The sequence below is a fragment of the Bombina bombina genome, chromosome 5, assembly GCF_027579735.1.
Source record: "Bombina bombina isolate aBomBom1 chromosome 5, aBomBom1.pri, whole genome shotgun sequence".
Classification (NCBI taxonomy): domain Eukaryota; kingdom Metazoa; phylum Chordata; class Amphibia; order Anura; family Bombinatoridae; genus Bombina; species Bombina bombina.
In genome coordinates this window covers 606,490,468-606,515,173 of record NC_069503.1, presented here as the reverse complement: position 1 = coordinate 606,515,173, position 24,706 = coordinate 606,490,468, and the positions used below count along the sequence as shown (strand labels likewise).

Sequence of the window (24,706 nt, the reverse complement as noted above, 5' to 3'; positions counted from 1 at the left end):
AGGAGGAGCCTCTAGCCAAAATTCAAGTAGAGAATGTATATATAATGCAGTCAGCAAATAATCACAATAGTTCAAAGGGCTTACCCTGCAGCCGTTCAAAGCTTGACGCTAATTGCTGCCCAGGTATGGGCGTTGAAGCGATATGCTGCTGTCAAACACTTGTACTTATTCAGAAGCCCTGAACAGATGAGGATTACCTTGCCGCCTGAGGACACAACCGGATCGTACCGGGTCCTCTGAGAAAAGCAGGTAATTTCACTGATGCATCTCCCTCCTGTAGTGTTGTACCTCTTACAAGGTGGATCTGTCTCCTAAACCTCAGACGAGCCGGGCATTCAAACAGCCGCTCACTGTACCGCCAAGTCGTGGGCGTGTAGTGGGTAGGGCAGGCTCCACCAATCCTGGAAGGCGATCTGTAGGGGACGGTCTGTATATCCAATGGGAACCTCTGAAGGAAAATCCAGGCTAGAAGTCTCTACTCCCGGCAGGGGTAGACAAGCTCAATTGCTGGACAAAATAGACATGAGCTGAAAAAAGAAAGCTGAGCAAGTCCTTAAGTAAAACGTAACATTTATTTCACCCTTGTGGGTATTTTAAAAACACTCCATAATAGCTCTACCACATAGAAAACAGTTCAATACAATAAGTTAGAATACAGCTGTGTTAAGCATACGCATTTCAGCAGAAGCAGTAGTCATAGCTTCTGCTGAAACGTGTATGCTTAACAAAGCTGTATTCTAACTTATTGTATTGAACTGTTTTCTATGTGGTGGAGCTATTATGGAGTGTTTTTAAAATACCCACAAGGGTGAAATAAATGTTACGTTTTACTTAAGGACTTGCTCAGCTTTCTTTTTTCAGCTCATAATATTCTTATTAGACACAACCTTAGGAAGAAAACCAGGTTTGGTACGCAAAACTACCTTATCTGCATGGAACACCAGGTAAGGTGAGTCACACTGTAAAGCAGATAACTCTGAAACTCTTCGCGCAGAAGAGATAGCTACCAAAAACAAAACATTCCAAGATAAAAACTTAATATCTATGGAATGTAAAGGTTCAAACGGAACCCCTTGCAGAACTGAAAGAACTAAATTCAGACTCCATGGCGGAGCCACAGGTCTATAAACAGGCTTGATTCTGACTAAAGCCTGAGTAAACGCTTGAACGTCTGGTACCTCCGCCAGACGTTTGTGTAAAAGAATAGACAAAACAGATATCTGTCCTTTTAAGGAACTAGCTGACAATCCTTTCTCCAATCCATCTTGGAGAAAAGACAATATCCTGGGAATCCTAATCTTACTCCATGAGAAGCCCTTGGATTCGCACCAACAAAGATATTTTCGCCAAATCTTATGGTAGATTTTCCTGGTGACAGGCTTTCTAGCCTGAATCAGGGTATCGATAACCGACTCAGAGAAACCACGCTTAGATAGAATTAGGCGTTCAATCTCCAAGCAGTCAAACACAGAGAAATTAGATTTGGATGTTTGAAAGGACCTTGAAGTAGAAGGTCCTGCCTCATTGGCAGAGTCCATGGTGGAACGGATGACATGTCCACTAGGTCTGCATACCAAGTCCTGCGTGGCCACGTAGGTGCTATTAGAATCACCGACGCCCTCTCCTTCTTGATTCTGGCAACCAGACAAGGAAGGAGAGGAAACGGTGGAAACACATAGGCCACATTGAAAGACCAAGGTGCTGCTAGAGCATCTATCAACACCGCGTGGGGATCCCGGGACCTGGACCCGTAAAGAGGAAGTTTGGCATTCTGACGGGACGCCATCAGATCCAATTCTGGAGTGCCCCATAGCTGAGTCAGCTGGGCAAATACCTCCGGGTGGAGTTCCCACTCCCCCGGATGAAAAGTCTGACGACTTAGACAATCCGCTTCCCAGTTGTCTACTCCTGGGATGTGAATTGCTGAGAGCTGGCAAGAGTGATCCTCCGCCCACCTGATTATTTTGGTTACTTCCATCATTGCTAGGGGACTCCTTGTTCCCCCTTGATGGTTGATGTAAGCTACAGTCGTGATGTTGTCCGACTGAAATCTGATGAATTTGGCCGCAGCTAGCTGAGGCCATGCGTGAAGAGCGTTGAATATCGCCCTCAGTTCCAAAATGTTTATTGGGAGAAGAGCTTCTTCCCGAGACCATAAGCCCTGAGCTTTCAGGGAGTCCCAGACAGCACCCCAGCCCAACAGACTGGCATCGGTCGTTACGATGATCCACTCTGGTCTGCGGAAACACATTCCCTGAGCCAGGTGATCATGAGACAACCACCAGAGAAGAGAATCTCTGGTCCCCTGGTCCAACTGTATTTGAGGAGACAAATCTGCATAATCCCCATTCCACTGTTTGAGCATGCATACCTGCAGTGGTCTGAGGTGTATCCGTGCAAAAGGGACTATGTCCATTGCCGCTACCATTAATCCGATTGTCTCCATGCACTGAGCTACAGATGGCCCAGGAATGGAATGAAGAGCTCGGCAAGTAGTTAAGAGTTTTAACTTTCTGACCTCCGTCAGAAATATTTTCATTTCTACCGAGTCTATTAGTGTTCCTAGGAAGGGAACTCTTGTGAGGGGGGGGAGATAACTCACCTTCCACCCGTGAGACCTCAGAAAGGCCACTACAATTTCCGTGTGAGACTTGGCTCTTTGGAAAGTTGACGCCTGAATTAAGATGTCGTCTAGATAAGGCACCACTGCTATGCCCCGCGGCCTTAGCACCGCCAGTAGGGACCCTAACACCTTTGTGAAAATTCTGGGAGCAGTGGCCAACCCGAAAGGGAGAGCCACAAACTGATTATGCTTGTCCAGAAAAGCGAACCTGAGAAACTGGTGATGATCTTTGTGGATAGGAATGTGTAAATACGCATCCTTTAGATCCACGGTAGTCATATATTGACCCTGGATCATTGGTAAGATTATCCAAATGGTCTACATCTTGAATAATGGGACTCTGAGGAATTTGTTTAGAATTTTGAGATCCAGGATTGGTCTGAAAGTTCCTTCTTTTTTGGGAACCAAAAACAGGTTTGAGTAAAACCCCAGCCCTTGTTCCGCAATTGGAACTGGGTGGATCACTCCCATTGTATGTAGGTCTTCTACACAGCGTAAGAACGCCTCTTTCTTTGTCGTGTCTGTAGACAGACGAGGATATGGAACCTTCCCCTTGGAGGGGAGTCCTTGAATTCTAGAAGATATCCCTGGGATACAATCTCTAAAGCCCAGGGATCGTGTACGTCTCTTGCCCAGGCCTGAGCGAAGAAAGAGAGTCTGCCACCGACTAGATCCGGTCCCGGATCGGGGGCTACCCCTTCATGCTGTCTTGGGGGCAGCTGCAGGCTTCTTGGCCTGTTTACCCTTGTTCCAGCCCTGGTAAGGTTTCCAGGCTGCCCTGGGTTGTGAAGTGTTACCCTCTTGCTTCGCAGCAGGGGAGGATGAAGCGAGACCTCTCCTGAAATTTCGAAAGGAACGAAAATTATTTTGTTTGTTCTTTGTCTTAAAGGATTTGTCCTGAGGGAGAGCATGGCCTTTCCCCCCAGTGATTTCAGAGATAATCTCTTTCAATTCAGTCCCGAAAAGGGTCTTTCCTTTGAAAGGGATGTTCAGTAGTTTGGATTTTGACGACACATCGGCCGACCAAGACTTGAGCCATAGCGCCCTGCGCGCCAGAATGGCAAAACCTGAATTATTTGCCGCTAACTTAGCTAGTTGGAAAGCGGCATCTGTGATAAAAGAATTAGCCAGCTTAAGAGCCTTAATTCTGTCCATAATATCCTCATATGAGGTCTCCGTCTGGAGCGCATCTTCCAGCGCCTCGAACCAGAAAGCAGTTGCAGTAGTTACAGGAACAATGCACGCTATAGGTTGGAGAAGAAAACCTTGATGAACAAAAATTTTCTTAAGTAGACCCTCTAATTTTTTATCCATAGGGTCTTTAAAAGCACAACTGTCCTCAATTGGTATGGTTGTGCGTTTAGCAAGTGAAGAAACAGCCCCCTCCACCTTAGGGACCGTCTGCCACGAGTCCCGCGTGGTGTCAGATATGGGGAACATTTTCTTAAAAAAAGGAGGGGGAACAAATGGAATACCTGGTCTATCCCACTCCCTAGTTACTATATCCGCAATCCTCTTAGGGACCGGGAACACATCAGTGTAAACAGGAACTTCTAAGTACTTGTCCATTTTACACAATTTCTCTGGGACCACCAAAGGGTCACAGTCATCCAGAGTAACTAATACCTCCCTGAGTAATAAGCGGAGGTGTTCTAGTTTAAATTCAAAGGCCAACGTATCTGAGTCTGTCTGAGGAGCAACCTTTCCCGAATCGGAAACTTCTCCCTCAGACAGCACATCCCTCGCCCCCATTTCAGAGCGTTGTGAGTGTATATCAGATACGGCTACTAAAGCGTCAGAATGCTCATAATCTGTTCTTAAAACAGAGCTATCACGCTTTGCGGGTAACACGGGCAGCTTAGATTAAAAATATTGAGAGGGTATTATCCATAACTGCCACCAAATCTTGTAAGGTAAAAGAGTTAGACGCACTAGAGGTGCTAGGCGTCGCTTGAGCGGGCGTAACTGGTTGTGACACTTGGGGAGAGGTCAACGGGCTAACCTCATTACCTTCTGTCTGAGAATCATCTTGGGCCATATTTTTAAGTGCAACAATATGGTCTTTAAAATGTATAGACAAATCAGTATACGTGGGACACATTTTGAGAGGGGGTTCCACCATGGCTTCTAAACACATTGAACAAGGATTTTCCTTGGTGACAGACATGTTTAACAGACTAATAGTAAGACAAACAGGCTTAGAAATCACATTAATCAAGCAAAAACACACTTTGCAAAAAAACATTACTGTGCCTTTAAGAAATAAAAAAGGCACACAATTTTCCAAAACAGTGAAAAATGCACCAAACTTTCTGAAATTTTCACAGTATGTACCTAAAGCATTGGTAAGATTGCACAGCTAGGAAAAAAAAACGATTAACCCCTTAATGCCCAAACCGGATTAATAGTAAGCTAACAGACCGGTTAAAACAAATTTAGCACCTTGCCACAGTTCTGTTGTGGCCCTACCTTCCCTTAGGAGTCGGATTTATGGGGAAAAAGCTTCTTATGGGTCCTCAAATTGTAGCAGGAGCCACCATGTGAACACAGCCTGAAGATCTAGTCCATCTAACTGCGCATCTGAGGCGCAAAATTAGGTCCCTCCCACCTTACTCCGGTGCTGTGAGGCCTAAAGAAACACTCCTAGGAGTTATAATCTTAGCCATGTGGGTAACAACCCCTGAAAGAAAACCAAAAGGACCTTCTAAGTGTCTCAAAAACGATGTTTATAAGTAAAAAACGTTTGCCATAAAAAAGTGTCAACCCATAAAAAAGTGTCAACCAGCATAAATTAGCCCTGTAATGTAAGCTTGTAATTCCATACTTAGTCTCTGAATAAAGCTTACCCTTCCCTCATGGGGATCTTATCAGTCCTTTTCTAGCATTATCACAGTCTTGTTTAGAAATAAATGACTGAACATAAAATATTGCAGCTTAATCTGCAAACCGTTTCCCCCAACTGAAGTTTTCTTGTACTCCTCAGTCCTGTGTGGGAACAGCAGTGGATTTTAGTTACAACATGCTAAAATCATTTTCCTCTCTGCAGAAATCTTCATCCCTTTTCTGCTGGAGAGTAAATAGTACAAACCGGTACCATTTAAAAATAACAAACTTTTGCTTGTAGAACAAAAAATACAAATCTAACACCTCATTCACTTTACCCTTCCGAGAGAGACCCTATTGCTTAGAGCCGGCAAAGAGAATGACTGGGGGGTGGAGCTAGAGGGGGAGCTATATGGACAGCTCTGCTGTGTGCTCTCTTTGCCACTTCCTGTTAGGAAGGAGAATATCCCACAAGTAAAGGATGAATCCGTGGACTGGATACACCTTACAAGAGAAAAAGGTAGGTATTTACTTAAAGGGACAGTCTAGTCAAAATTAAACTTTCATGTTTCAGATAAGGCACTTAATTTTAATCAACTTTCCAATTTACTTTTATCATCAAATTAGCTTTGTTCTGTTGGTATTCTTTGTTGAAAGCAAAAACTGGGTAGGCTCATATGCAAAGTTCTAAGCCCTTGAAGGTTGCCTCTTATCTCAGCACATTGTGACAGTTTTCACAGCTAGAATGTGTTAATTAATGTGTGCCATATAGATAACATTGTGCTCACTCCCATATAGTTATTTATGAGTCAGCGCTGATTGGCTAAAATGCAAGTCTGACAAAAGAACTGAAATAATGGGGCAGCCTGCAGAGGCGTAGATACAAGGTAATCACAAAGGTAAAAAGTATATTAATATAACTGTGTTGGTTATGCAAAGCTGGTGAATGGGTAATGAAGGGATTATCTATCTTTTTAAATAATAAAAAATATGGAGTAGAGTGTTCCTTTTTGTGAGATTTCATAGTAAACTTCCTTAAACTGAGGAGGGAAATAACATGACTGTGCTGCACATACCAGATGCATACTCCCAAGCAAGTCCCAGGTAAAGTTGCAACACAGCTGATATATAGTCCAAGGACTAGAATCCTGATTGGCTGCTTAAAGTCCCTTTACAGTGAGATGTGGCTATTGAGGCAATTTTAGGTAAAATAGCTTCATTTTTTTAAATAAAGATGTTCAGGTTATTTTGCCTACTCAGCTTTTTACAGCTATGTTGCATCACTTTACAGTTCTTCAAAATTTGGGTATCATGTCTTTTTAATTGGACATGAAAATTAAACTTTCATGATTCAGATAGGGCAATACAAATTTGTGGGCCCCTCAGCCCAGCTCCCCTGTTCCCCATCCCCCTGTATGGCCCACCCTTATCCCAACATTCAGGGTGTCCTACATAAAGAATATATAACACTATATATTACACATCCTAACACCAAAATCGCTTAATTATAAACTAAATACAGGATGTAGATTGCACCATCTTACCCTCACCCCTGATGACACTGTAGAACCCCCCAAAGCCCAGGGCCTATGGCTGATGCCCCTTTCGCCCCACCCAAAGGGCCGGCCTGGGTTCAGAAAGGGCCTCATGTCTTTATGGCAGCAGTTTTCATAACAATATTTGTGACATTGTTGTATAATGTCCAGCTCTAGAGAGCAGCAGTGTTTGCAACAATGTATACTGCTGTAAAATATGTTTTCAAACACTACTGCTACATAATGCTCAAGACACTTGGACACTACTGAATCTTCCCAGGCATGCTCATCAACAAAAGATAAAATACATTTGATAACAGAAGTAAATCAAAAATTGTTTAAAATTAAATGCTCTCTATGAATCATGAAAGTATACGTTTTGACAATACTGTCTCTTTAACAAAGCAATGTACATGTTTGTATTATAATTGTTTCATACTAAAATTATCCATCCAAATAAATATAGGCAGAATAGGCATGTGTTCTCCCCAGGACCTTTTTAGTGGGTGCAACACCCGGCTGATTTTACTGACCACCTAACAAAAATTTTAGCCAATCAAACTCAAATTTGCTAAAATTAAATATATTACTTTTTATTGCACAAATTATCATTAAATACATTAAAGGGACATGACACCCACATTTTTTCTTTCATGATTTAGAAAGAGAATGCAATTTTAAACATCTTTCTAATTTACTTATATTATCTAATTTGTTTTATTCTCTTGATATTCTTTGTTGAAAAGCATATCTAGATATGCTCAGTAGCTGCTGATTGGTTGCTGCACATAGAAGCCTCGTGTGATTGGCTCAGCATGTGCATTGCTTTTTCTTCAACTAAGGATATCTAAAAAATGAAGCAAAATAAATAATAGAAGTAAATTGTAATGTTGTTTAAATTTCAATTCTCTATCTGAATCATGAAAGAAAGATTTTGGGTTTAGTGGACCTTTAATGCTAAATGATGCAATTATTTGTGCTTTGCATAGCAGGAAATTATATAAATATTAGAAAATATTACACTGACCTCACCAGGCTACTTTATATTGCCACCCGGCTGGTAACATTTTCTGTGGAGAACACTGTCAATGATGTATGAAGTGAAGTTAGTTGGTGCTATAAATTAAACTCCTTATTACCTACAGTGATTTTAAAAAAATGTAAAACTGTGTATAACCATGGGACTTGCAGAGTGGATGTCTAAGTAAACCAGCTAATTTATTAAAGGGAAATAATACCTACTGTACATGCAAAATCACTTGAAAGTGATGCAGTGTAACTGTAAAAAGCTGACAAGAAAATATCACCTAACCATCTCTACGTGAAAAGGAAGATATTTTACCTCAAAATTTCTTCAGCTCACAAACACCTAGATTACGAGTTTTGCGTTCAATTTCAGCCTTAAAACAGCAACGCAGCCATTACAAATTTTGTCGGTATAGCTATACCGCAGGCATTTGAGCCTATCAGGCCCATTTATCAAGCTCCGTATGGAGCTTGAAGGACCGTGTTTCTGGCGAGTCTTCAGACTCGCCAGAAACACAACTTATGAAGCAGCGGTCAAAAGACCGCTGCTCCATAACCCTGTCCGTCTGCTCTGAACAGGCGGACAGGAATCGCCAGACATCAACCCGATCGAATACGATCGGGTTGATTGACAGCTCCCTGCTGGCGGCCGATTGGCCGCGAGTCAGCAGGGGGCGGCGTTGCACCAGCAGCTTTTGTGAGCTGCTGGTGCAATGTTAAATGCGGAGAGCGTATTGCTCTCCGCATTTAGCGAGGTCTTGCGGACCTGATCCGCAGTGTCGGATCAGGTCCGCAAGACCTTTGATAAATGGGCCTGTATAACACAACGTCAGTCCCACACTCAAAAAATTACGTTTTTGCTTGGGATTTCCACAGCGCTACCATTACAAGTTTTGCGGTGAGGCTAAAAAGCTTGTGTTACAGCCTATACCGACATGATCCGTTTCGCAATCTGAGACCAGTAGTTATGAGTTTTACGCAACAAAACTGTTACACAAAACTCATAACTAAACTGTTACAAAGTACACTAACCCCCATAAACTACCTATTAACCCCTAAACCGAGGCCCTCCCGCATCGCAAACACTATAATAAACGTATTAACCCCTAATCTGCCGCTCCCGACATTGCTGCCACTAATAAAATTGATTAACCCCTATTCCGCCGCTCCCCAACATCGTCACCACTATAATAAAGTTATTAACCCCATTTCCCCCACACCCCAACATCGCCAACACTATAATAAAGATATTAACCCCTATTGCGCCGCTCCCCGACTTCGCTACCACTAAATAAAGTTATTAACCCCTAAACCTCTGGCCTCCCACATCACTGCCACTAAATAAATCTATTAATCCCTAAACCGCCAACCCCCCACATCGAAAAAACTAAATTAAACTATTAACTCCTAAACCTAACAACCCCCTAACTTTAAATTAAAATTACAAGATCCCTATATTAAAATAAATAAAAACCTGGGAAATTAAAAAACCTAAGTTTAAACTATAAATTAAATTAACGTTACTATTGTACTAAAATTAAAATAACTATCAATTAATTGCATTAAATTACTCTTACTAACACAGTTACAAAAAAATTAAAAATAGTAAATTACAAAAAATAAAAAAATACTAAATTACGAAAAACAAACAAAATTATCCAAAATAAAAACAATTACACCTATCTAATAGCCCTATAAAAATAAAAATGCCCCCCCCAAAATAAAAAAAAAACCTAGCCTACAATAAACTATCAATAGCCCTTAAAATTGCCTTTTGTAGGGCATTGCCCTAAATAAATTAGCTCTTTTACATGTAAAAAAATACAAAGACCCCCCAACAGTAAAACCCACCACCCAACCAACGCCCCAAAATAAAAAAACCTAACTAACAAAAACCTAAGCTACCCATTGCCCTGAAAAGGGAATTTGTATGGGAATTGCCCTTAAAAAGGGCATTAAGCTCTTTTTCTTGCCCTGAAAAGGGCATTTAGCTCTTTTAAGAAAAGCCCAAACCCTAATCTAAAAAAAAAAAAAAACACAAAAAAAGGAAAAAAAATTCTAACACTAACCCCCGACGATCCACTTGCAGTTTCTGAAGTCAGGACCTCCAGGTCTTAAAAAGGGCATTCAGCTCTTTTTCTTGCCCTGAAAAGGGCATTTAGCTCTTTTAAGAAAAGCCCAATCCCTAATCTAAAAAAAAAAAAAAAAAAAAACACTAAAAAAAAGTTAAAAAAAAAACCTAACACTAACCCCCGACGATCCACTTGCAGTTTCTGAAGTCCGGACATCCAGGTCGCGAGAAGTCTTCATCCAGGCGGCGAGGTCTTCATCTATCCAGGCGGCGTATTCTATCTTCATCCAGGTGGCAACTTCTTTCTTCATCCCGGCAGCGCGAAGCGGGTCCATCCTGAAGAGATCCGGCGCAGAGCATCCTCTTCATACGGTTGCCGCTGTATACTGAATCTTCAATGCAAGGGAGCCTTTTCAAAATGGTGTCCCTTGCATTCCTATTGGCTGATTTGATTTTTGAAATTCAAATCAGCCAATAGGATGAGAGCTACTGAAAGTCTATTGGCTGATTTGAATAGTAAGTTAATTTATTTAATTGATAGTTATTTTAATTTTAGTATAATAGTAATGTTAGTTTAATTTATAGTTTAAACTTAGGTTTTTTTCAATTTTCCAGGTAAGTTTTTATTTATTTGAAGATAGGGATCTTGTAATTTTAATTTAAACATAGGGGGCTGGCGGTTTAGGGGTTAATAGGTTTATTTAGTGACAGTGATGTGGAAGGCCAGAGGTTTAGGGGTCAATAACTTTATTTAGTGGCGGCAATGTCGGGGAGCGGTGGTATAGGGGTTAATATCTTTATTATAGTGTGGGCGATGTTGGGGTGCGGGGGAATAGGGTTTAATAACTTTATTACAGTGGCGGCGATATCGGGAGTGGCAGATTAGGGGTTAATACATTTATTTCGGTGGCGGCAGATTAGGGGTTAATAAATTTATGTAGGTGTCGACGATGTCTTGGGCAGCAGATTAGGGGTGTTTAGACGTGGGGTTTATGTTAGGTTTAAACGTAAATTTATTTTACCCATAGACATCACTGTGATCTCATAAGATTCCACTGAAATCTCATGAGATTTCATAGTAAGCTTCTTTAAACTGAGGAGGGAAATAACATGAATGTGCCTGCACATGCCAGATGCATCCTGATTGGCTGCTTAAAGTCCCTTTAAAATGTCCTCAGTAGCCACATCCCATTGTAAAGTAAAATATCTTCCTTTTTACATAGATGAAGTTCAGGTGATATTTTCTAGTCAGCTTTTTACAGCAATGCTGACTCAGTTTCCAGTGCTTCAACATTTTGGTATCCTTTTAAGTAATCAAGCAAGGCTCTATGAATATAGATTTCTGCCTTTCTCTCTAAACAGTCTCTTATGTGAGGGTTCTGAATTCCAAGTTCTACATTCCAAATGTACAGGTTCATTATCTGAAGCGCAGAAGAGAGGATTCACCAGGAGCAGTACAACCATTGACATAAAAAACAGACTGAAATGCCTGAATAAATTACTCAACGTGTCCAGAACTGAAGCACTCTACTTAATTAGTGTATATAAAGGACATTGTATTAAAGAAATTACAGTGTACGCAAAACTGGTTCAAAAGTTCTTTATACTCAGATGATATTCCATTACGTTTTTCAGGCAGAGAACTGGGGGTTAAAATAAAGATTCCCATGGTCTTAGGATTTAATGTAGGCTGAAAGGTTCAAAACTAGAAACCTGAATCTAGGGAAGGTAGAATGTAAGAATCAAAAGAACATCCAAGTTGTTATTATTCTAAGTCAAGATCTGAAGGTCAAAGCAGACAGCAGGAAAAAGTAAACAGCAAATACTCTGGCAACAAGATGCCAAATATAGAACTAGAAAAACAAAAGCAGCTACAGCAGCAGTAAACTTTAATAAACAAGCACAAAACGGACTTTAGAAGTTCTCAGAGCAGAGCGCATTAAATAGAAATTGATATCTACAACCGTTAGCTATTTACAGAAAGTTGAGAACAGGCATTTGTTGCAGGAGGTTAACAAATTTCTAATACAGGTTAGTCAGAGGAGCTAGTATTTAAACCTAAGCCATGTTCTCAAAATTCACACTCCTCCCAAGTGTGATGATAGTTTGATATACAGAAAAAAAGGAATTATGAATGGGCGCTACAAAAGCTAAGGTGTTTAGTTTCAAAACTATAAAAAACAAACGCCTAGATTTAGAGTTTTGTCGGTAAAGACCTGCGGTGCTAAAGAGCCTTTTTTTTCCAGCGCAACCTTAAGACAACGCTGGTATTACGAGTATTAGGATTTATTTTACAGGTAATTTTGTAATTATTTTAACTAGGTAGCTATTAAATAGTTATTAACTATTTAATAGCTATTGTACCTAGTTAAAATAAATACAAAGTTGCCTGTAAAATACATATAAATCCTAAAATAGCTACAATGTAACTATTAGTTATATTGTAGCTATATTAGGGTTTATTTTATAGGTAAGTATTTAGTTTTAAATAGGATTAATTTATTTAATGATAGTAAATTTAGTTCGTTTTATTTAAATTTTATTTAAGTTAGGGGGGTGTTAGGGTTAGACTTAGGTTTAGGGGTTAATAACTTTATTATAGTAGCGGCGACATTGGGGGCGGGAGATTAGGGGTTAATAATTGTAGGTAGGTGGCGTCGATGTTAGGGAGGGCAGATTAGGGGTTAATACAATTTATTATAGTGTTTGCGAGGCGGGAGTGCAGCGGTTTAGGGGTTAATACATTTATTATAGTGGCGGCGATGTCCGGTCAGCAGATTAGGGGTTAATAAAGTGTAGGTAGGTGACGGCGACGTTGGGGGGGCAGATTAGGGGCTAATAAATATAATATAGGTGTCGCCGATGTTAGGGACAGCAGATTAGGGGTTCATAGCTATAATGTAGGTTGCGGCGGTGTCCGGAGCGGCAGATTATGGGTTTAAAATTTTTATTATAGGGTTTGCGATGTGGGGGGGCCTCGGTTTAGGGGTTCATAGGTAGTTTATGGGTGTTAGTGTACTTTATAGCACAGTAGTTAAGAGCTTTATGTTCCGGCGTTAGCCCATAAAACTCTTAACTACTGACTTTTTTTTGCGGTTGGAGTCTTGTCGGTAGAGGCTCTACCGCTCACTTCTTCCAAGACTCGTAATACCGGCGTTAGGCAAATCCCATAGAAAAGATAGGATACGCAATTGATGTAAGGGGATTTGCGGTAGCCTCGAGTCGCAGAAAGAAAGTGAGCGGTAGACCCTTTCCTGCCTGACTCTAAATACCAGCGGGCATTAAAAAGCAGCGTTAGGACCCCTTAACGCTGCTTTTAAACCCTAACGCAGAACTCTAAATCTAGCCGAAAGTGTCTAAATACAAAGATAAAAAGGCAATGAACTAAATAAATACTATTTTATTTATAAAAACAAACACTCTTTTATTTTATAAAAACAAATTAGATGTCAGGATTCAGGAATAGTCTACATGATAGAATGTTCGTGTAAGAAGCAATACATAGGGGAAACGACCAGAACCCTAATGGAGAGGATACAAGAACACCTTTGGACAATAGAAAATGGCAAACAGGATACTTATTTGTACCAGCATTTTAAGGAGGTACATGCAAGCAAACTAACAGACTTCAAATTTTGGGGTATTTATACAATAAAAAAAAAAGTGGATGGGTAGGAACCTTGAACATCAATTATTACAAAAAGAAGCAGCACTTATGTATACTTTAGACACATTGCAACCCAATGGATTAAATTTAGAAATAGAGCTATCATTTCTAATCTAGAGGGAGTCATAATGTCAGTAGCATTAGTCTTAGTATTTTCCTTCCCATGATTCTATGTATTTATAATTATTACAAATGCAAACATGATTTTTAAGTGAATTTTAAATTGCCCTTTTAGATTTAAAAGACTAAAAATCAGTGATCTCATACTGTTTTTAATATAAATTTTATATATATATATATATATATATATATTTTTTTTTTTTTTAAATAAAGTTGCTATTTATTAGGAGCATAAATATCTGTTGATTATATTTTTAATAAATTGTTGTTGTTAAATATTTTAACGTCAGATTTTGGAAAAACTAAATTAAATTATAACTTAGCAGATAATTTCCTTTCCTTCGACACAGGGAAAGTCCACAGCTGCATTCATTACTTTTGGGAAATACAGAACCTGGCCACCAGGAGGAGGCAAAGACACCCCAGCCGAATGCTTAAATACCTCCCCACTTCCCTCATCCCCCAGTCATTCTGCCAAGGGAACAAGGAACAGTAGGAAAAATAACAAGATGAAAAAAGGTGCCAGAAGAAAAAAACTTAAACTTAGGGACGCCCACCGGAGAGCACGGGCGGGAGCTGTGCAGTTTCCCTATATCGAAGGGAAAAGTCATAATTTATGTTTTCCTTCTAAATACAGGGAGAGTCCAGAGTTGCATTCATTACTTTTGGGAAAACAATACCCAAGCTATAGAGGACACTGAATGCTAATGGGGGGTAACAAGAGAGGCGGACCCAATCTGAGGGCACCACAGCCTGAAAAAAAACCTAATCTCCCGAAAACTGCTTCAACAGAAGCAAAAGAAACAAAAAAAAGTTAGAAGGACCAAGTAACCATCCAACAATTAAGACCATAAGAGCCCACACCAGAAACCAGAGAAATCACTGGTCCAATGAGTCCAACAAAAAAAACCTCTGAGGAGACTAGAGTCCCGCTGTCTACGGGACCAGACGAAGAACATTCCTCCCTGAACACGACAAGGAGAGCAAACAAAACACTCAATACCTACACTTCCGAATAGGAATATACATATAAGTTAGCAGAGTACACTAAAAAAAATATGAAAGGACCTCGAGGCACAATGCCAGAAAAAAAGGAACAACAGAGGGAGAAGCTCCTTGGAGAACCCGAAGGAAAAAATTCCATAGAGCAAAAACCCCAAGGGGAGCGAAGTACCAGACTACAAGAGACTAGGAAATGTATAAAATACTCCCCATCAGAACAGGTCAAAGAATAGAAAATTCAGAACCATCGCCTGCATCGATACCGATGCAAAAAACAGGAACAGGTTACTCCAGAAGTTTTTCCAGTTCCTGATGCTATTTCTGATATGATTTCAAAGGAATGGAATAGGCCTGGTACTTCTTTTATTCCATCTGCTAGGTTTAAAAAGTTGTATCCCTTGCTAGCAATTATATTGGAGTTTTGAGAAAAGATCCCCAAAGTTAATGGGGCTATCTCTACTCTTGCCAAATGTACTACTATCCCTATGGAAGATAGTACTTCCTTTAAGGACCCTTTAGATAGGAAACTTGAATCTTATCTAAGGAAAGCTTATTTATATTCTGGCCATCTTCTCAGTCCTGCCATTTCTATGGCTGATGTTGCAGCTGCATCAACTTTTTGGTTGGAAAGTTTAGCGCAACAGGAAACAGATCCTGATTTGTCTAGCATTGTTCGCTTGCTTCAACATGCTAATCATGTTCCTGAAGAGGCAAAAAGACTAGAACGGAACTGCCTGACCGCAGTCCGCGTGCAAGCAAAAAGAAATGAACAGCAATAGTTCATTAACCACAGGAAACAGACCAGAAACTGACACCTAGAATCTGTTTAGGAGCCCGCATACCAGGGCAGAAGGCGACGGATGATACAACCCGTAAACCCCCGACTGAGAGGTAGCCAGGCTAACCCCCAGGCTAGAGGAACTAGCCGTCCCATCCAGAACCGGCTAACAAACCCTTCTTCTGGTACACCCTGAAAAGGGACAAAGGAGGACCTCAAGAAAAGGTATAAAAACAGGGGAAATCAACACCACCCACCAAAAAACAGGGGGGAGGAAAGTCGCCACCCCCAAGATAATTAGGGAACAGCTACAAGCTGAGGAAAGGGCTGACACCCTTCAGAAATAACCCTCTCATGGATCCAAAGGCAAAGATCTAGTCAAACTTCATAAGGAAGCACCCATAATGAAGAAGGCCAAACTACAAAATGAAGTCACAGCCTAAGAAAGGCTGAGTCAACCCAGAAGGGGTGACATAGTCAAGGAGGGCAAGAAAGATAAACATCCCAAGCCCTAAAGGATCCCTAGATCATCCTAAGAATAACCTAAGGAAAAAGACTGGGACAGGCATGGATGCCCAAAAAGTCTATACCGGATTCCCCAAAGGTTCAGCTCCGAAAAACCTCTCCGGGAAACCAGAACAAGGTACACACAGAAGGAGAGTCCCTCAACCTCCTGCCAAACTCTCAGAGACAGAAAAAGGACCTTTTTCAGAGAGAACACAACTGGATAACAACAGAAAAGTAAGTCCCAAGAGTATTAACCTCTGCTTTGGAAGGCTAGCTGACACCAGATCCCCACAGCAGATCAGAAAGCAGGAGCTTTGCCTGGGTTCAAACCCACTGACCAAAGATTCCCAAAAATAGAAAGAATCCCGAAATACACTCTCCCACTCCATGGTAGAGATAAATAAAAAACGCCCCAGAGATCAAAGTAAGTATCCCAGAAAAGGGAACAATCTACCACATACTGGAGACCAGAGTGGACAATCCAGAAAACAGGATAATATCTTAAAGATATAGGAGCAACACCGCCAAACCGAAGAATCGTAACTAGGCTAAACATCACCCCCACACAGTACCAACAGAGGTCTGAAGGAAAACTGCAGGGCAAGCCTATAGAGTACTGAAACTCAAAAAGGCCTAAAAGGACTTCCTGTCTGAAAGACCAAACTGCATCCAAAAACAACCCTGGGGTCTACCCAGGAACTCCAATCCAAAACCAACGCCAGGGATGGAAAGGACAATGGAAATTCCCTAAAACTCCTAGCAGGCGATGGAGAAAACCAGAACCGCCAAAAGTAGGAGCAACCAGAACCAATGAAAACAGGAAACTGAATAAACAGCCCCCTAGATCCCAAGAAAACTAGGATCATAACGGGGTTACTGAAACAATACGGCCCTAAAAATCCAGATATCCTCAACATGAGGACAGGAAGTAACCATCTCCCTGATAAAGGGAGAGAGAACCCCATAGCAACCCTCAAGAGGAAGAAGAAATAAACCCTACATAGAGAGTATAAAAAAGAACGAGAAACCCCTATGAAGTACCATAGCGGGGGAAGAATAACCCCTGTGAGAAGGAACGGGAAAGGAGTCCAAGAAAAAGTCACCCATCTTCCCCCATCCGAAAAGGGAAAGCTTAGCTCCTGAAGAAGACTGCCACAGCAGAATTTAAAATCCAAAACACAGCTTTTCTAAGCAGGGTATTAACTCATAGGCCCTTCTCCAATATCGAACACCCCACCAAGATGATTTAACTAGGACCTGCCTAACATCTAGGATAGAAGGGCTTCCTCTGGACCAAAGGAACAAGGAATAACCTCTTGAGAAGAAGAAAGAAGAGAGGTAACTAGCACCAAACAGGTCCAGCCTGTTAAATAGGATACAACATATCTGTTTAAGGGACTTAAACAGAAAATTCTAACATTCTAGCAGAGCCAGAAAAGGGAGAATAACAATCAGAAAAACATATGAGCTCCAACGCTTAAACATGGTCTCGGACATATTGGGGGAACATCACCACGACCAGAAACATCCTCTGTTTTTGTCTTTGTTCTGTTTTATGTTTTTTTTTTCTATATCTTCTACCGGTAGCTACATCAATCGCAACCCTGAAGATAGCTAGTAACCAGAAAAACCCAGAGTAACAATCTCGAGCTCTAAAATTAGAAGAAAATAAAAACTTATTCTAACCAGATTATAAAAGAAACTAGTCCTAAAGCCCATGTACACGGGCCATTTTTTGCAGTACAGCGGTCCCACCCCTTGCTTTCTCTCTATCACCCCTCTCTTTTGCTCTCTCTTTCTCCCCTCTCTTTTGCTCTCTCTCCCCTCTCTTTTACTCTCTCTTTCTCCCCTCTCTTTTGCTCTCTCTTTCTCCCATCTCTTTTGCTCTCTCTCTCCTCCCTCTCTTTTACTCTCTCTCCCCCCTCTCTTTTACGTTCTCTCTCCCACCTCTCTTTTGCTCTCTCTCTCCCCCTCTCTTTTGCTCTCTTTCTCCCCCTCTCTTTTGCTCTCTCTCTCCCCCTCTCTTTTGCTCTCTCTCTTCCCCCTCTCTTTTGCTCTCTCTCTCCCCCCTTTCTTTTGCTCTCTCTCTCTCCCCCCTCTATTTTGCTCTTTCCTCCCTCTTTTGCTGTCTCTCTCCCTCTCTTTTGCTCTCTCTCTCCCCCTCTTTTGCTGTCTCTCTCCTTCTCTTTTGCTCTCTCTCTTCCCCCCTCTCATTTGCTCTCTCTCTCCCCCTCTCGTTTGTGCTTTCTCCCCCTCTCTTTTGCTCTCTCTCTCCCCCCTCTCTTTTGCTCTCTCTCCCCCTCTTTTGCTGTCTCTCTCCCTCTCTTTTGCTCTCTCTCTCCCCCTCTTTTGCTGTCTCTCTCCTTCTCTTTTGCTCTCTCTCTTCCCCCCTCTCGTTTGCTCTCTCTCTCCCCCTCTCTTTTGTGCTCTCTCCCCCTCTCTTTTGCGCTCTCCCCCCTCTCTTTTGTGCTCTCTCCCCCCTCTCTTTTGTGCTCTATCCCCCTCTCTTTTGCGCTCCCCCCCTCTCTTTTGTGCTCTCTCCCCCCTCTCTTTTGTGCTCTCTCCCCCTCTCTTTTGTGCTCTCTCCCCCCTCTCTTTTGTGCTCTCTCCCCCCTCTCTTTTGTGCTCTCTTCTCCTCTCTTTTGTGTTCTCTCCCCCCTCTCTTTTGTGCTCTGTCCCCCTCTCTTTTGTTCTCTCTCCCCCTCTCTTTTGTGCTCTCTCCCCCTCTCTTTTGTGCTCTTTCCCCTTCTTTTTTGTGCTCTCTCCCCTCTCTTTTGTGCTCTCTCCCCGTCTCTTTTGTGCTCTCCCCCCTCTCTTTTGCGCTCACTCCCCCTCTCTTTTGCGCTCTCTCCCCCTCTCTTTTGTGCTCTGTACCCCACTCTTTTGTGCTCTCTCCCCCCTCTCTTTTTGCGCTCTCTCACCCCTCTCATTTGTGCTCTCTCCCCCCTCTCTTTTGTGCTCTCTCCCCCTCTCTTTCTGCTCTTTCCCCCTCTCTTTTGCACTCTCTCCCCCTCTCTTTTGCGCTCTCTCCCCCCTCTCTTTTGCGCTCTCCTCCCTCTCTTTTGTGCTCTCTCCACCCTTTCTTTTGTGCTCTCTCCACCCTCTCTTTTGTGCACTCTCCCCCCTCTCTTTATCCCCCTCTTCTGCTCTCTCTGTCCCCCCTCTTTAGAGCTCTCTGCCCACTCCACCACACTGACGCCAGATGCCAGGTCTGAGGTCAGTTGGAAGGTCAGGTGTGTTTGTCCTCGCGCACAGTCTCTACTGCGCATGACAGCTTCGGACAAACCCACTTGGCCTTTTATTATATAGGATTAGGCAACACAAGTGATAGCCAAAGGGAAAGTGAAATCAACAGGTCCAGCCTGTCACGCAACACCATTCCTCAAGAGCTCTGAACTGGGAATCTGATATAAAAAAACAAAGAAAGAACAAACTGAGACGATAAGGAATAAGATCACCATCCCTCCAGTCGTTTAAACAAGATCGCTAACCGATTCAGAAGACTGAGATTCCGCTGACGGATCAGCCGTCACCAAAACCTCTCTCAGAAATACACTCAGGCAAATCATTCTAGATCTAAAAGCAAAATGCACCTCCGTCAGAGTACCTGGGGGCTTCGAATCTGGAGGAAGCACCTCTGAAGCCTCAGAGGACAACGCTTCCCCAGAAGACTGAACGAATCCCATCGTCCTCTTACATGCCGGACCTTGGGAAGGAGCACATGGATAAAGTCTTCTCTTGTACGTGGCAGGAAGATGTAAATGCGCTAAAGTCAGAGATATGGCAATGCAAAACCGTGCAGTAACCGCTGGTGGAAAGAGACCTCCCTCAGGAGAAGGGGTAACGGTATTCGGGACAACTGCCGGTGTAGGAACAGAAGATTCTAGGAAAAAAACCTCACGGGGTGCAGAATCCTCAGAGGCATATGGCCAACATTGGAACAGGAGAACACCCTATGGCGGCATACAGAACATAATTGAGAGGGCTGGGATACCCGGGGCTCCTCACAATATACACAAGTATCAAAATCTGACTCAGAGGAACCCCCCTCTAACATATCAGAATCCTCCATAACTTGACTAAGTAGCTTATGGACAAAAACAACTGGCACCATACACCCCCAATGGCTGGGGCACTAACCACCTTCTATGACCCAGACAGGTAGAGAAACAGAGCATCTGCACAGACGCTCGATCAGGAATAGGGAAATGGAAAAACAAAAAACGTGACCGAACCCAGTCACATGGTGCAACATGCAAGATCACTCCCGCTAAGGAAAAGCGTGCCAGTGTAATAAAACTGCACAGCAAGAAAATTAACCTGTAAGTTCCGTAATAGCCTATGAGCCCCAAACGCCTAAACGTCTCCTACACCAAAGCAGTCAGAATCACTTAACAAACATGAATAAAATCCCCACTGTTCAATAATCCCCCTCAGGAGATATTAACCCTTGATTCCATGAAGATAAAGGAGTGCCACTGAGACCCTGTCTTCTTATTTTACGTTAACATGCAAGTAAAAATTGAAACGATCTTACCGGAATCTATGCCATGGAACAGCAACACGGTCCATCAAGTTTGACAGATGGTAGCAGCGCTTCTGACATGGACTTGAGTACAGAGAGCAGGCAGCAAAACTCGTCAACGCTGATTGCTTATGGAGCTGTTAATATGAGTTGGGATGGTTTCACAGAAAGACTATCCCTGCATCTCCGGACTCTAACCTTCATTATTGCTCTCACTGAGAGGCTGACAAGACTACTAAAAACTCCAGTCCCATCTCGAAGAGTACTACCATACATAAGGAACTACTCCGTAATTCTTCCAACACTTCTCTGCCAACATCCTGTGACGAAAGGCAAAGAATAACTGGGGGATGAGGGAAGTGAGGGAGGTATTTAAGCCTTTGGCTGGGGTGTATTTGCCTCCTCTTGGTGGCCAGGTTCTGTATTTCCCAAAATCTTTTCCTGTATTTAGAAGGAAATGTAATTATTTATTAATCAACCTTTAAAAAGACACATGGGTGTAAAAAAGAATTTGGTATAATCAAATTCAGAAACAAATGGGCCAATGAGTGACTGTTATAATCTATAAAAGCACAGGAGTCAGTATTTTGAGTATCTTGATAAAGCCCATTGCGGGTGAAACGCGTAGACCATACTCCTAAAAGAGGCAATTCACCTCTGAACACTGCACAATTTGCACACTTTGCACATTTGCACATCCTGGACTTTTTTGCTAGAAAGCATTCACTTACAAGCTTTTGTGAGAAAAGAGCGTTACAGTACTTGTAAACCTGTGTAACTTCTAGGAGTGCGATGAAGCACGGTGAAGAAGGGTGACTAATACTAACGGGATTCTTATGCGTGTATAACACGTATCCACACCAATCCTTGACATAAAGGAGGGATAACTGCAACTTATTATCGAAAGAAACAGTGCTGGACACATCAGACACAAAGTGTCCGTATGTTTTGAGTGATGTACAGGCTACACTATTCACCAGTCACTCACAGACTGAGACCTACACGTGACCATAAGGAGACTGAACACCGCACAAACACAGTAACAGTGAATCTTTTCTGCCACACACGGACGTCATTTTCTGTTTGCTTAAGGTACCTAGAGACTAAGACTTTTTTCGGTGAAAGTTACACACCGCCAAGGGAGATGTCCCTATTTCTCTGTGATTTGTTTTAATTGATCACCGCAACAAACCCGCATAGCAGAAATAATTTGTTTTTATAAATAAAATAGTATTTGTTTAGATCATCGCCTTTTTATCTTTGTATTTAGACACTTTGTTTTTATACCCTTTTTTTTTAGTATTGAAACTAAACACCTTAGCTTTTGTAGCGCCCGTTCATAATTCCTTTTTTTCTTTATTGCAGGAGGTTAAAAAATAAGACTGCAGAAGCAAGGTTATATGAGAGCTCTAAAAGTGTGCAACTGCCCATGAAAACGTGCTGCAAGAGTGAAAATAAAGTTTTATGCAAGTCAGCCTGCCCCTGAACAGTATTAATGCAACCAGCACTAACACAAGGAGCATGAAGATGACGTTGTGGACATGAGTAATTTTTTAAAAAAATTTATTTAAAGATTAGTTATATCTTTAATGGGACAGGAAAAACCAAAATTTTATTTCATGATTTGCATAGATAATACCATTTTAAACAACTTTCCAATGTACTTCAATTATTAAAATTGCTTCATTCTCTTGTTATACTTTGCTGAAATAAACAGCATTGCCCTACTGGCAGCTAGATGAACACATCTAGTTAGCCAATCACAAGAGACAAATGTGTGCAGGCACTAATCAGCAGCTAGCTCCCACTGGTGTAGGATATGTGCATATTCTTTTTCAACAAGGGATACCAAGAGAACGAAGCACATTTGAAAATAAAAGTGAATGTAAAGGAGTCTTAAAATTACATGCTGTATCTGAATCATGCAAGTTTAATTTTGACTTTAATATAACTTCAAACAACAACAAAGCAACAACAGGAACAAGATCAATGTAGGAGACTACTTATGGGTGAGAGTCTCAATGATTTATGCTGGGGTCATTCATGTAAACACAGGACCCTAGGCTTTGGGATTCAAAATGACTAGGGAATCCCTTAGTGGTTTTCTCTTACACGGATTACTTGAAATAGAGTTGTGAACTTGGGAGTATTGACCGAAGGGGTTTGTGGTGGCTGGAAGAGGCACATAAGGCCACTGTGACTGATGGTTGGTGCTGCAGACAGTAAGGGATTGAGTAGCAGTGGTCAATTTATTAAGGTGCGGACGGAAATGATATGCTGTATCGTATCATGCCCGCCACACATTGATAAATGCCGACAGCGTAAGCAATGCTGCCCCCTGCAGATTTGTGTCCAATCGTCTGCTAGCAGGGGGTGTTAAAAATAACAGACAGAAAAAACAAAGGCTGGCTCAGAAGAAGCAAAAACATCAAATGGTAGAATTTAGTAAAAGTATGCAAATATGACCAAATAGCTGCCTTGCAAATTTAGCCAACTGAAGCCATATTCTTCAAAGACCAAGAAATGGCAACTGATCTGGCAGAATGAGCAGTAATCAGTTTAGGTGGATGTCAATCGAAAGTTTCAACCAAGAAGCCAAAGAAACGGCAGGAGCTTTCTGCCCTTTCCTGGAACCAGAAAAGTGGACAAACAAACTAGAAAATTGTTTGTATATTAAAGTTATTAACCCCTAAACCTAAGTCTAACCCTAAACCTAACACCCCCTAACTTAAATATAATTAAAAGAAATCAAAATAAATATTCCTATCATTAACTAAATTATTCCTATTTAAAACTAAATACCTAAAAAATAAACCCTAAGCTAGCTACAATATAACTAATAGTTACATTGTAGCTAGCTTAGGGTTTATTTTTATTTTACAGGCAAGTTTGTATTTATTTTAACTAGGTAGAATAGTTATAAAATAGTTATTAACTATTTACTAACTACCTAGCTAAAATAAATACAAAAGTACCTGTAAAATAAAACCTAACCTAAGTTACAATTACACATAACACTACACTATAATTAAATTAATTCCCTAAATTAAATACAATTACATACAATTAAATACAATTATCTAAAGTACAAAAACAAACACTAAATTACAGAAAATAATAAACAAATTGCAAGATTTTTAAACTAATTACACCTAATCTAATCCCCCTAACAAAATAAAAAAAGCCCCCCCAAAATAAAAAAGCCCTACCCTACACTAAATTGCAAATAGCCCTTAAAAGGGCCTTTTGTGGGGCATTGCCCAAAAGTAATCAGCTCTTTTACCTGAAAAAAAAATTACAAATCCCCCCCAACATTAAAACCCACCACCCACACAACCAACCCTACTCTAAAACCCACCCAATACCCCCTTAAAAAACCTAACACTAACCCTTTGAAGATCACCTTACTGGGAGAAGTCTTCATCCAACCGGGCCGAAGTCCTCAACGAAGCCGGGAAAAGTCTTCATCCAAGCCGGGCGAAGTGGTCCAGACAGGCAGAAGTCTTCATCCAGATGGCATCTTCTATCTTCATCCATCCAGCGCAGAGCGGGTCCATCTTCAAGACATCAGACACGGAGCATCCTCTTCATCCAACGGCTAACACTGAATGAAGGTTCCTTTAAATGACGTCATCCAAAATGGCGTCCCTTCAATTCAAGTTGACTGATAGAATTCTATTCAATCAGCCAATAGGATTGAGCTGGCATTCTAATGGCTGTTCCAATCAGCCAATAGAATGCCAGCTCAATCCTATTGGCTGATTGGATCAGCCAATAGGTTTGAACTTCAATACTATTGGCTGATTGCATCAGCCAATAGGATTTTTCTACCTTAAGTCAGATTGGCTGATAGAATTCTATCAGCCAATCGGAATTGAAGGGACGCCATCTTGGATGACGTTATTTAAAGGAACATTCATTCAGTGTTAGCCGTCGGATGAAGAGGATGCTCCGTGTCGAATGTCTTGAAGATGGACCCGCTCCGCGCCGGATAGATGAAGATAGAAGATGCCGTCTGGATGAAGACTT

General features: G+C 41.5%; 1 protein-coding gene across 1 annotated transcript in view; it reads right to left on the bottom strand.

The window, feature by feature from the left end:
* Nucleotides 1-24,706, bottom strand: part of SUGCT (succinyl-CoA:glutarate-CoA transferase) — a 1,111,985-nt gene that overhangs the window by 372,175 nt on the left and 715,104 nt on the right. The window lies entirely within an intron of this gene.